This window comes from Crassostrea angulata, chromosome 2 (assembly GCF_025612915.1).
Source record: "Crassostrea angulata isolate pt1a10 chromosome 2, ASM2561291v2, whole genome shotgun sequence".
NCBI classification, from domain to species: Eukaryota; Metazoa; Mollusca; class Bivalvia; order Ostreida; family Ostreidae; genus Magallana; species Magallana angulata.
Genome location: NC_069112.1, coordinates 1,509,108 through 1,521,288, shown reverse-complemented (window position 1 = coordinate 1,521,288; position 12,181 = coordinate 1,509,108). Strand labels below are relative to the sequence as shown.

The 12,181-nt window shown below is 39.0% G+C and overlaps 1 pseudogene; it reads left to right on the top strand.

The window, feature by feature from the left end:
• The first annotated feature begins 2,464 nt into the window (after positions 1 to 2,464).
• Positions 2,465 to 12,181, top strand: part of LOC128171904 (talin-1-like) — a 59,946-nt pseudogene continuing 50,229 nt past the window's right edge.

The window sequence follows — 12,181 nt, the reverse complement described above, 5'->3', positions numbered from 1 at the left end:
CACAATCTCGCATTTTTAAATATCATATATCTAAAATGTAACATCTAAACCAGAGACATATAAAAAAATATGTCTCTGTCTAAACCAGACAAAATTCGAAAAATAAATGGCTTAATATGTGTAATTTTATATTCCAGAAATCAAAAAATAGCATTACCCTGCCGTTTTTACCTTTTTAAAATCTATTTTGAATTTAAAACCACAGGGGCTCGGTTGTCAGACACTGAAATTTATAACAATTTATTCCCGAATAAAAAAAATATACATAAATGGTCATTCAATATATGTTCTATGGTATCGAAATAAAATACGCCGTTAAAATCGCCCTTTATCGTTGTTTTAAAAAATGTGTATCATATGTACATTAAAACAAAAGGCCCAGGGGCCACATCACTCACCTGAGCAACAATTGCCTTAATTCTGATCAAATTAGCATTACAGTATCAAAATACCTCGACATTAGTTGTCGAGGTATTTTGATACGGTAATGCTAAAAAAAAATTGAAAATCTGCCAATTTTTACCCACCTCTTTTTTGGGTAAATATTAAGCCCCTTTTTTTGTTGTACCTGTAAGAAGATTTTTTTCTTTTCCTATATACCCCCCCCCCCCCCCCCATTGCGTGGCCTCACTTTTCTCTAGGGAATCATGGTTTCATCAAACTTAAATCTGCATAACCTCTGCTTTCACACTAAGTACTGAGTTTTGGACCGAAAACTTTCCCAGAATATTTATAAAGATTTTCTCTATATATTCCTATGTAAAAATTCAAACTGCCATCACGGCCCCGCCCTACCACTAGGGACTGTGATTTTGCAAACTTGAATTTACACTACCCGAGGATGTCTCTACACAAGTTTAAGCTTTTCTGGCCCAATAGTCTTTAAAAAGAAATTTTTTAAAGATTTTCTCTATATATTCCTATGTAAAAATTCATCCCCCATTGTGGCCTCACCCTACCCCTGGACTATTATTTAAACAAAATTGAATCTATACGATCTGGGGATGCTTCCAATCAAATTTGGGCTTTCCTTGCCTAATAGTTTTGGGAAGAAGTTTTCTCTATATATAAAAATTTATCCCCCATTGTGGCCCTGCCCTACCCCAGGAACCATGATTTGAACAAACTTGAATCTACATTATCTGAAGATGGTTACACGCCAATTTGAGCTTTCTTGGCCTAGTAGTTTTTAAAAGAATTTTTTTAAAAAGATTTTCTCTATATATTCCTGTATAAAAATTTATCCCCCAATTGTGACCCCACCCTACCCCCGGGGACCTTGATTTGAACAAACTTGAGCCTACACTATCTGAGGATACTTCCACTCAAATTTGAGCATTCCTGGCCTATAATAGTTTTTGAGAAGAAGATTTTAAAAGATTTTCTCTATATATTCCTGTGTAAAACTTGATCCCCCTATTGTGGCCCCTTCCTACCCCCGGGGACCATGATTTGAACAAACTTGAATCTACACTATCTATAAGGATGCTCCCATTTTAAGTTGAGCTTTTCTGGCCTAATAGTTTTTGAGAAGACGATTTTTAAAGATTTCCTCAATATATTCCTTTGTAAAAATCCATTCCCCATTGTGGCCCCACCATACCACCAGGGACTATGATTTGAACAAACTTGAATCTACACTACCTGAGGATGCTTTCATTTTAATTTGAGCTTTTCTGGCCTAATAGTTTTTGAGAAGAAGATTTTTAAAGATTTTCTCTATATATTCCTATGTAAAACTTGATCCCTCAATTGTGGCCCCTCCCTACCCCCGGGAACGATGATTTGAACAAACTTGAATCTACACTATAGTCTGTCCCAAGATATTTATGCTGCACATTTGGACGATTTTTAATAAAAATACACTTACCTGTGAAAGAAGTGCAATTGAAATAGTTGAAAGGGATATTTTCCAGGGGCGTTTCGACTGAGAAATCTTGGGAAATTTTTCATAGTTTTGAATGAACATCGTTTGAACCCTGAGGTATTTATAAATATCAAGCAATTAAGCCAAATGTGAATCCAAAATATCTTGGGACAGAGTATACCTGAGGATGCCTCCAAACAAATTTCAGGATATTTCCATACAGGTTACAGCTTTTCAGGCCGAATAGTTTTTGAGAAGAAGATTTTTTAAAAATACCAACAAATTTTCAATAATTCTCAATTATCTCCCCTTTAACACAGTTTAAAGAGGGCGTGGCCCTTCAAACTTGAATCCCCTTCACCTAGTGGTGCTTTGTGCCAAATTTGGTTGAAATCTGCCCAGTGGTTCTTGAGAAGAAGATTAAAATTGGAAAAGTTTACAACAACGACAAACAACGGACAAATTGTGATCAGAAAAGCTTACTTGAGTCTTTGGCTCAGGTGAGCTAAAAAGTAAAGCGACGACACTCGCCATCTTGGATTTCAGGGGGGGGGGGGGGGGGGCTCAATTCACAGTTTAATTTCAACAAGTTATACCTTTTGTCTACCGGTTTCTGGCGAGAACTAGGTCACAAAATGATCCGATGACTTCTCCCTATACTTTATATAAGTATACATGCCGTTTTAACCACCCAGTGACCCGAAACGTCCTCGATACCATTCCATTTCATCGAAAGCAACGGAAGTTTGCATCGAGCAACGCGACACCTAGCGGCGGCTCTCCATATAAAGTCAGAGATGTTTTGAATGCATACGGTAAGTCCAGAGAAATCGAAAGAACCCCGCGAAAATAGACAGCGACCAGGAAAAATGTGTAAACATTGCGGAAAATGATCACAATATCTTGATAACAGGCCAAGCTGGAACAGGAAAGACATTAACAGTAAAAAACATTGTCACATGGTCACCATCTGTACCAAGATGGGTAAGTCTAAGCCACATATAGCAACATAAAGTAACACACAGCAACATACAGCAACTCATAGCAACACACAAAGAAAGAAGTTATAGTGGGGCAGCTGATGGTCACCATCTGTACCAAGACGGGTAAGTCTAAGCAACATAGAGCAACTTAAAGCAACATACAGCAACACGCGGCATATAGCAACACACTGTAACTCTCAACACACAGAAACACAGAAGTTACAGTTGGATGACAGCTACACAGTGGGGCAACTGATGGTCACCATCTATATCAAGATAGGTACTGTGAAATCATTTAATATGGTGGGGGTCAAATTTTTGATGGACAGATGTTAGCACATACAGCACCAAATAGCAACACACGCAACATGTAGCAACACAAACACATATGTAAGGTGAATGACAGCCACACAGTTGGGCAACACAATTTGTACCAAGATGGGTAAGTGTTAGCAACATACAGCAACACTTGTCAACATATTTTCTGTATTATTGTGTAATTGTATAGTGGTTATAACTTTAATTTATACCAGAAGTTCCATGATATTCTTAAGTCTCTAGTCGCTTAAGTTAAGTCAGTCTCAAATGTGTCAGTTTTCTTAAATCCAAAACTCCGTAATAATGTAAATGTTCTAGAAAGTTATATCAACGCTCAATCACTCTATCAAATATTTACGAGTATTTCAAAATCACACATTTCACATGTAAATGAAAACGCTTGTTATGGATATGAACAAATGTTATATACACAAATATACAGTTATACAAACTTCCCGTTATCACCATCCTTACCACGTTACAACGTAAATGTAAGCCTGCCTTAAAGTTAATTTAAAGTCCAAGTAACCCAAACCTAATGCCAACCCACTTAGCACGGACTAAACGCCTTGCATGCTGCACAATGGAAATTTATGGGACAATAAACAAAATGCTTAGCGAGGCAATTAATGAACGAGATGGGAAACGGAGACTGGGGCCCACCCTTCTACCCGGGGAAGTGAGTTGACTCGAACCTTAGAGAAGATTCCACGTCAACTGCTGGACTAAGTCAAATCCCGACTTTATATACACCGCGCTCTGGGGGTGTGTTTCTCTTAACCAATCAGAAGGACTATATGTATTTATAACTCGACCCAGATTTTCCCTACCTCATTATGAATAACACAGACATTTTCCCAATGACACTTAAACGAATACAACCAATCATATTTATCGTTACGTTTTGCTTAAGCAATAGATGAACACGTGCTTGACATGTGACCATGCTAAATATAATGTATATTTTCATTCATATCTTTGTTTACTGCTTGATGCTGTGTTATTTTCTTTTCTTTTTTCATGTATTATGTGTTCAAAGTGGCATATAGGCCCGACGGGCCTGGTGTGTAATCTATGCTGACTGTTGTTAATATTACACTTGGAAATGTTTACACATGTCACTATAAATAAATAAATTACTTACTTACTTATAATCCTATCAGTTGTATTATTCTCTAGGTATCTCTAACCATGAGGAATACTCACTGGTCCGCGAGATGATGGACGACGAGAAAGAGAAGACGCTGACTCTCCGCCGAGACAAGTCCATCGCCAAGGACCAGAAGAAACTCGACGAGATGAAAAAGAAACTCCACACGGACGATGAACGTAGGCTATGTTCATTGATACGTGATTGGACATTTTCATAAAGTTTTGATCAAATGATTTTAATTGGAGTAGTTGATGAAATTTAGATTAAAAAAAATGTATTGAGTTTTGATTGGATGTTTTGTAAATGAGTTTTGATTGGATGATTTTTCAGTGGAGTGGTTGGACCATTCACGGACCCTGAGGGAACAGGGGGTGTTGGACGTGGACACACTACTGCTGAGGAGGAAGTTCTTTTTCTCCGACCGAAACGTTGACCAGCGTGACCCTGTACAACTACATAGAATTATACATACAACCTGCTATATGTACAGGTAACATAGAATTATACATACAATCTGCTATACATACAGGTAACATAGAATTATACATACAACCTGCTATACATACAGGTAACTTAGAATTATACATACAATCTGCTATACGTACAGGTAACATAGAATTATACATACAACCTGCTATATGTAAACAGATAAGTGTGTTTACTGGATAAATCTAACCAGATACGTGCTTATATTATTCCATTTATTTATATGTATACTCCGTGTGTTGACAGGGTAAATCTAACCTAATCACGGCAGGTAAGACGATCGGCGAGGCGTCACAGGAAGTGATGACAGGCATTGGAGAGACGGCTGACGTCATGGACAGGATGTACCAGGTGAGGCGCTCTGATTAATTGTCTTCGGCTAACTGTGTGATTTCTTTCTTAAAAATTGATATCATTAAGGTAACATCTCATAGAATTAACAATGAATGTCTACAGAAAGACGTATTTCTTGTGTTTTAAAAACTGTAGATTCCTTATTAAACACAAGGTATAAACATCACGTAAAATCACATGAAACTTTGGCGTAGCAATTTCATATACTCAAGATTTGATGCAGCTGAATCTTGAAATTTAAGACTTGCATGAAATAAGGAATCTACATTATCATTTTAAATGTACATGTATCATAAGGTTTGATATGAATGGTGTTGTATTTTTAGGAGACATTGCTAGCTCTTGCTAAGGCAGTGGCCAATGCGACGGCCCAGCTCGTCCTGAAGGCCAAGAGTGTGGCCAGCACCACCGAGGACCAGGGGCTTCAGAACAAGGTCATCAGCTCGGCGACCAGCTGTGCCCTCACGACAGCTCGTGGCCTGTACCAAGGTACGTCTGTTCATCTACTGTACACAGGGTTATTGTAGCCTTGTATTTCTTTCACCCTTCTACTTGCAAATTTGTCCTGTCTTCAATTTGCCAAGATGTAGTTGTGTTAAAAGGGAGAAGATTGGAGACCTTTGATTTTTCTGAGTCTTAAATTCATCTGCTGACAATGAGGAGAAAAATGGGCAAAATAAAAAACCGGGTGCGAATATTTCCCTGTATACAGATAAACTTGAGGTGTGTAGTATGATAAGTCGGAGTTTGTAGTTAATCCATGTACATCACAGAACAAACTGATCGACCGGGCGACGGTCTGTACCCTCGCCACATTTCAACTCGAAGCTTGTAGCAAGGTACGAGTTATATATCATGGCTTGGAATAAGGTATGATTTATCAGGCTTTTATAACACTACCACGCGTATCTTACAACAGAATTCTTATCATTGGAGTTAGGAGAAAGCGGTTGTTCCTCAGCGGGAACGGAAGAAGTGGTAACTAGTGGAACAGGTAAATTGTCAACTTGGTATACTTCAACCGTAGAATATCCGTCTAAAAGAGGGACGTGAACAATGGGAAATAACTGCTGGGCTTAAACGTCCCATGGCCAACATATTTAATTTATAAAAAAAGAGAAAAAAAGAAAAGAAAACAAATATACTTTACTAACAATGCTTTAATCATGTATCTAGCTATTCCCACGCTTAAGTCAGTCATTATGACCTAAAGACGTAAATATCGTCCGGATTTTAAAATCCACGTGGTGAGGGTATATACGAGTTTACAAAAATTGATACAGTGCTTTCAAGAGACCCGTAGCCTTTATGCTCCTTGATTTGGGTCTCTTGACCTTAACCTCCCCAATTGACATGTCGTCGTCCGAATTTGACCTTATGTCATTCCTCCTGAGTTGCTCGTCTGTCAGTGGTTCAATGTCATTATTCATAGTCTCATCTGTCGTTGGGGTCGAGTGTCAACTGATCACTAAGTTCGTTTGGCCTATCAGCTAAACGTTCTTCCCTATGTCTTATTCGTCTCTGTAGTTCGGCCAGTGGTATGTCATCCTCATCAGAGGAGTCCTTCCTTTCGTCTCTGAACTTGTCATTGAGAGCTTCTGGCCCTTCGTCTTCGATTGTGGAGTCCATATGATCCTTAGGACGAAAATTAGGAAGAAAATTAGAAGAATCAAGGACTCCGATCTCGTACGTCTTGTCGCTTACATCCGATCCCGTCTCTGTGCAATTATCAGAGTCATCAGTCAGTAGTGAGTGATCTATCCGAGAAAGGAGGTCAGCACAAGAGTTATCTGTACCCGCAACATACTCTACGGTACAGTCATATCCAGCCATACACATTGCCCACAGTTTAACTTTACCTGTGGTTCGTAGCAGGGAAGATATGCACAAATCATCATCCAGTGGTACTATAGTATCATTAATTTTCAGTGAGGCCAGTCTGCAATTCGTACTTTTTTCTACGGATGAGATGTGCACATCCTCCTCCAGGGGTACATACGCATTCTTAATTCTTAAAGATTTTAGGTCAAAATACAACCTAACACCGTTACTAAGCAACCAATCACGCCCAAGGATAACATTTCTGGACATTGAGCGTGTTACATAAAAATCTTGTACAACACCATTTCCGCCAATAATAAAAGAAATTCTAGCCATTCCATCTATGTCTAATGGGGAACCATCCACACCCATTAAATTTAACCTTTTTCTTTGTAGTTCCGGTTTGTATTTTAGTGAATCGTAAATTTTCCGTTTGATAAGACTCACCTCTGCTCCAGTATCCACTAAAGCCCTAAGTTTCTGGTTCTGAACTTTAATTAAACAAGAATTTGGACTACCAGCAAAATTAATGAAAGCTGATTTTAACTTCTTGGCAGGTGATTGATTACTTAGTTCTCCTACTCTTACCTTTCCTCCTCCTCCGCTGCCGGCCTCATTGCGACGGAGGGTTTCTAGTTTAAACGGTTTTTCGGGGTGGGACGTTTTCGAGCTTGGGGCTGTCCTGGTCTTTCGGGGCAATTTCGAGCTATGTGACCTTCTCTTTTACAATTAAAGCATGCATTCTCAAATTGTTCAGTTCTGGGCCTTCTTCTATACCGCATGTGACCTATTTCCATAGGCACAATAGTGCGAGGGGCAGGGATAGGGTTTTGAGGTATTAAAGTAGGGGTAGGGTAGGGCGGATCAGGCGCGAGAGGTCTGAGCCTGGGAAATACCACCTCTTCCGGATCTCGCGTCGGGACAAACTCTTTCCCTAACCGCATTTTAACCTCGGTATGAAAGTTTTGTATCGAAAGCGCGCTATCCGCGGCAGCCGTCAGCGTAGTCGGCTTTTGATGCATGATTTTGATTTTCATGTGATCGTCGGACATACCGTCAATGAACAATTGTACCAACTGGCGCTGTACCTCAGGAGGGTCAAGGCTGTCAAATGCATCGAGGGCCAGTCGAGAGAGTCGAGTGCTGTACACTTGGACATTTTCGTCAGGTTTTTGTTTAATTTTGAACAGGGATGCATATGCGTGATGTTTGTCATTACATTCCCCAAATCTTAAAATTAGTTGGTTTTTCAGGTGCCCCCATCCCCTTTCTACAGTTTGGTCATGAACGCGCTGTTCAATGTACAGGCCGATATAGTCACTTACATCCCCCCTACTATGTCTTAGAGCAAGACGGACTTTTTCATCATCTGTCAAATGGGGATTTAAGACCAAAGCTTTGTTTATTGCATTTATCCAAGCCCGGAATTCCGACGGCTTCCCCGAAAAAGGAGGTGTATCAATTATGATTTCTTGCTTTTTAATGGCGATTTTAATTTGTTTGAGTTTCTCATTCACTGTCGTACTAAGTTCAGTAAACCCTTGCTGTATCGTACCAGCAACAATATTTGTGGCTTGTTCTAAACCTTCAGTCATGTTTACCAGACAATAAATACCCAAAAGAATAATAGAATAAATAAGAATAAATCAAGAGTAGATGAGACTCGGACTTACAAAACAGGACAGTAAAGAATAATAAAATTGTCTTACCGTGACTGGTTAGATAGATCCAAAAATCCAAAGTCTTTTAAAGAAGGTACAAAACCTGGTCGCTGGCACCAATCAGCCCGTATAACACTACCACGCGTATCTTACGTAAGTAGTGCACACGTTAAGTAAAAGTCTTAAGTGATCGTATAGTGGTTTTATTCGGCAAAAAGCAAACTAAATACACAGTCCCAATTCGGGGAAGTCAGAGAGAGATGTTGAGAGTTCGAAAGAGCGTCGGAATTAACCTAACTTGCGAGAAGTTAGTAGTTTTATAATATTTGGGGAAAACAACTATCAAAGTAAAACAAGTGTTCATTGGTTGTTGAAAAGCCCCGTAAGAGGGCGCCAACACCCTGTTACTATGATGCTCCAAGATGGCGTCGAGCTGGTCAGTCAAGAACCCGCCCTCAATCAGTGTTCTTAGGGTCAACCAAGGTTACGACAGTTATTTACTAGGGGGGAGGGTCACTGTATCGTGACCAATTATTGTCATCTACATGAACCGATCAACGGCTAATTGACTTCAATTAGCAGATTGATGTATGTAATTGTTTGGTTTACATTAAACTTTACCCCCTCAGGTTATTTGTGTACTAATCTGGAACCTAATGTCCAATTTGGAGACATGTCATTAACGGATCATCACCGCAAAACAATATACCCCATAAATGTAAACATGGTAGCTATTGGCTCTCTCTCTGACCTTCCTTTAAAGCAATATAGTCTTTGATGGACACAAAATATTCGTGATTCAATTAACATGGAATATACATTAAATAAAGGTATTTACTTTACGAAAGCATTCTATACTGATTCTGAAATAAAATGATAAGTCAATTCACAATAGTTCACAGAATAATATGTAACGTCCAATAAGTATAGTCAAAGTTATAGGATACGTAAAATATAAAGTCCAATCACCATTGTTCGATTATGTAATTACATGTAACAAGGGCTATTTTGTTACACTTTGTCACTTCTAAGTTAAAGGTAAATTGACTGACAGAGCTAATAGCTTGTACAAAGCTTTCAGATTGTCTCTGTATATCTCTGTAGCTCCATGACTTTGGTTCGGTAAGAAGCTATGCTGACTGGTAACACAATTTTATTTGGATAACCTTTAGTTTGCTGTTAATTTGGATTTGATTTTTATGAAATCTGTTTTAAAGATTGAATATCAGAGTTTGATATTAGTACTAATATTGTGATATGAAATAGATGATATACATTTTTTCATTTGAATTCTTTATGATTGATACTTACTGGTTTGACTAACCCATTTGTTTGGATCTGATTTTTTCGGGTTGATTCATGAGGTTCAGACTAATCCCTTTGCTTGACAAATTCTTCTGGAAATGATCTTATAGGTTAGAAATACTCAAAAGAATGCGGCCGATTTCTTGAATCGGGATTGATCAAATTGGATGGGATAGATCCTATAGGCTGAGATTGATCCTAAAGGCTGAGATAGATCCTATAGACTGAGATTGATCATAAAGGCTGAGATAGATCCTATAGACTGAGATTGATCATAAAGGCTGAGATTGATCCTATTGGGTAGGATTGATCCAGTAGGATGGAAATCATTATATTTGTTGAGACCTTGGATTTTTATTGATCCTGTATGTTAAGTGCAAATACTGTCTTTGAGTGTGGTGTAGATGGTGGCTCTTATTGGTTGAATTAATCCATTTGTTACAATAAGTCCTATTGGTTGAATTTATCCATTTGTTACAATAAGTCCTATTGGTTGAATTAATCCATTTGTTACAATAAGTCCTATTGGTTGAATTTATCCATTTGTTACAATAAGTCCTATTGGTTGAATTTATCCATTTGTTACAGTAAGTCCTATTGGTTGGAATAATAATCTCTTAGGATGACATCTGCCTGTTGGTACTAACACCGTTTTATATTGTATCACTATATATGTTGTAGGTGGTGGCTCCGACCATCAGTAGCCCGGCCTGTCAGGAACAGCTGATACACGCCACAAAGGGTGTGGCTCAGTTTGTTGAGGGAATCGTGGAGGCGGCCCAGCAGTCCTGCAGCGACGACAAGCTTCTGGCCGACCTAGGCACCGCAGCCACCGCGGTTACTCAGGCTCTTAACGACCTGCTACAGCACATCAAGAAGGGGGCAGGGCCCACCGCGGTAAGTGGGATAGTCACTGTTTTCTTTTTCTGTAGCTTTTTATTTTCTCTCTCTCTCCCTCTCTCTCTCTCTCTCTCTCTCTCTCTCTCTTTCTCTCTCTCTCTCTCTGAAATAGACCTGTTACACAATATTTAGAAAAAATGAAGAAATTATTACACTGAATTTTTTGTTATAATGACAAACACATTTTAAGGATATTTTGATACAAAGCATTGAGCCTTTAATGATACCAAGATTATGTCATTGAACTCTTCTGTGCAGTGAGGTAGTAAATGTATGTTTTTGATATTCAGGCTGGGGAGTCCCACGAGGACGCAGTGGACACGATCCTGACTGTGACGGACAGACTGTTCAGTAGTGTGGGCGACGCCCACGAGATGGTGAGACAGGCCAGGCAGCTAGCTCAGGTAAGCTCGCAAATATCTCACACATCTTTCATAAGTTCAATTCTATAAAAGTCAATGCTAGATTGGGTTAGCACCTACATGGCTCAGAAATTTAACACTGTTGACTGTTTCAATATATTTACTTGTTTATGATATAATTTTTGACCTTGATATCTGTTGTTTTCAGGCGACCTCTTCATTGGTTGGGGCCATCAGGGGAGAAGCTGAGGGCCACTCTCACTCGGACATGCAGAAGCGGCTCCTGGCCGCCGCCAGACAACTCGCTGATGCCACCGCGAACATGGTGGAAGCTGCCAAGGTAAGGAAAAGTTGTGTGCATTGAACAATGAGATTGGAAGTGTAATAGTATACTGTGTGTCTGGTTATGTAGACATTTGTAGGCCACAGAACATATGACGGTAAAGATAAAGCAGCTGACACTGTAGAATGCAATATCATGTTTAACATTTGTAAAGTCAAATGTTATATTTGTTACAGAGTTGTATATTACAGTGAACAGCTATATCATGTTTAACATTTGTAAAGTCAAATGTTATATTTGTTACAGAGTTGTATATTACAGTGAACAGCTATATCATGTTTAACATTTGTAAAGTCAAATGTTATATTTGTTACAGAGTTGTGTATTACAGTGAACAGCTATATCATGTTTAACATTTGTAAAGTCAAATGTTATATTTGTTACAGAGTTGTATATCACAGTTGACAGCTATATCATGTTCAATCAATTTTAGTAAAGTGTTATATTCTAATATTACAGGGCTGTGCGTCGAGTCCGAACGACTCGGAGCAGCAGAAGAGACTACGAGGCGCTGCAGAGGATCTCCGGGCTGCCACAAATATCGCCGCCAGCAACGCCCTCAAAAAGAAACTCATCAGGAGGCTAGAGGTCAGAGACTCATTAAGTGTCGTTTAATTATCTCTAGAAC